This window comes from Asparagus officinalis, chromosome 4, assembly GCF_001876935.1.
Source record: "Asparagus officinalis chromosome 4, Aspof.V1, whole genome shotgun sequence".
Taxonomy (NCBI): Eukaryota; Viridiplantae; Streptophyta; class Magnoliopsida; order Asparagales; family Asparagaceae; genus Asparagus; species Asparagus officinalis.
The window spans coordinates 119816670-119819221 of NC_033797.1; positions in this window are offsets into that span (position 1 = coordinate 119816670).

Sequence of the window (2552 nt, forward strand, 5' to 3'; positions counted from 1 at the left end):
GATTTCCAGTTTTTAGGTTTCGGGTCTGATTTGATTTGATTCGGGTTTGGGTCGGGTTTAACTGTTTGTATATATCCCCTCTCACCCGAAATCACCCCCTCTCACCTTCAGATCAGAGAAAACTCTAGCCCCCTCTCCCTATCTAAAACCCTAGGTTGTTCTTGGTGATTTGGGGGAGAACTTGGAGGATTTTCGGCAAAATCTCCACATTGCAGCAAAGGGGATCAACACTCTCTCGGATCCAGGAGTTGTTCATCACCCCGAGGCGAGTAACATCTCGCCCAACTCTGTCTCTTTTGTTTTACATGAATTTATTGAGTTTAACGAGTTTTTATTGAGCCAAAAACGTATTGTTTGTACCAAGAATGAATCTTTATGATATATGAGGTGAGGTATTGAGCATCTCAGTTTATAAAAAGACCAAAAATGTTTTATTAAATGGATCTAGATCTGAAAAACGTTTAACAAGAGTTATTTCACGATTTATTGATTTCAAAACGTATTAAACATGTTTTTATGTGTTTAAGGTTTTTGATAAATGTTTATATGTGATCTTTCATTCCAGTTTAGTGCAAATATGTTGATATCAGTATTTTTCATGCTTGGGATTGATGGGGATGAGTTTAGATCGAATTTTGAGTAAATAACAACCTGTGCAGAATATCTGCAGTCAATCGGTCGACTGATCAGTCGACCGACGGGCTAAAATTTTCAGTCATCAGTCGACTGATCAGTCGACTGACGGGCTGATTTTGTCTTCTCATCTTCCTAGTCGACTGGTCAGTCGACTGGTGAGCTGAGACTGTGCCGTCTGATCTTTATCGGTCGACATATGAGTCGACTGACGTCATCAGTCGACACATCAGTCGACTGATGAGCTGTTTTACAGATTGTTGATCTGTTTGAGTTACTTTTCGGGGTCGCCTCGATGACCTGACCCTAGTTTACCATGTTAATGATTTATCAGTACATGTGGGATGACTTTTGACACAAGTTTAGACATGTACACCGAGATGCGGGTGAGTTTAGATTATGTTTACCTGTCCACATATGCTTTTCACAGTTACACAGTCCTCGTGTCATGATATTCATGTAAGTAATAACATGATATTCATGTAGGCTATGACATGGCACTGTACTTATGCTCTGAGATTAGTTGCATTTCTTTTATTATTGTTTCTTGTACTAGAACTTCGGGATTTGTGTTTAGGGATTTACAAATTTGAGATATAAGGTATATACATGAGGGTTTCCTTGTTTGGATTATTTCGCTCGACGTACCTATGCTCGTGTTGTAAATTTCTAAATACTAAAACCCTCTTTAGTAAGATCAATGATTTTAGATCTATTATGTATTATCTGTATTTTCTTATACAACGAGCCCTGTTCCCTTGGGGTTGGTTGTGATGTTGCTCGCTAGCGCTTTGACGCTCGTTGTCCCTCCCCCTTTCAGGTAACGAGCCAGGAGCCCGGAAAGTCGCAGGTTGATGGCGATGCATTTTAGCTTCAGCTGTCTACTTAGTTATATTTTCTTTTGGAGTTCCACAGTAGACTTTTGTTTAGACATTTGAGAGTCTTATTCCAGAAGTTGTAAAGGCCCTGTGCCTTATTTCCTCTTGTCAGATATTTGTATTTTGAGACTTGTTGAGTATTCCAGTTTATCTATTCAGACATTGACTATGTATTTCTGTATGTTGGATGATGAGATATTAATGTGATCACTATCATTTCATTAGTTATTTCTTGTATTATCTTTTACTTGCTTTGTACTGCACCTGTTGTTGATTCCACTAGAGAGATAGTAATTGTGATGGTGAAACATGTTATTGCACGGTGTGGTGCATGGCAGGTTTGACATTTCTGGTTTCACCTCGGACTGCAGCCTTGTGTGAACCCAGGGGCGTCACATTCATTGTGTAAGAAAGTCTTATAAAAAGACTAAGTTTACTTTGAATTTGTAATTGATAAACGTGTAATGAATTCAGTAATGAAAACAACTTTCGACGTAAACATGCTGGCGACCACAGTGGGAGCCAACAGCCTCTCTGTCGAGGCTATCGTGTCGTAACTAAGGATCTAGATCCCGGTTGATGTAGAGGTCGAGTACGAGTTCGACCAGGCCAAGTTATGGGAATACCTTATTGGCCTTCTTGTTTTGATGATGTTTAACAAACAATTTATGACTAATGTTGCTTGTCTAGTATTTGTGTTTATCTAATCATTATAGACAAACAACATGTTGGAGGATGATGGAATTACGCATTCACGATCATATCCAATGGAGGTTGGTGGAATTGTGGAGTGAAGCCTTGCAATTCAAGTTGAAGATCCAAGTTCGAGCTTCATCCGCAAGTGTACCAAGTCGAGTTTATTGAAGATCAAGATTGCTTGGGTAACATTTAGTTTAGGTTTTTATATTATGTGTGTTGGTACTTTAAGATCAATCATATATACACACACACACACACATTACATTTAGTTTAGGTTTTTATATTATGTGTGTTGGTACTTTAAGATCAATCATATATACACACACACATTACATTGGTTTT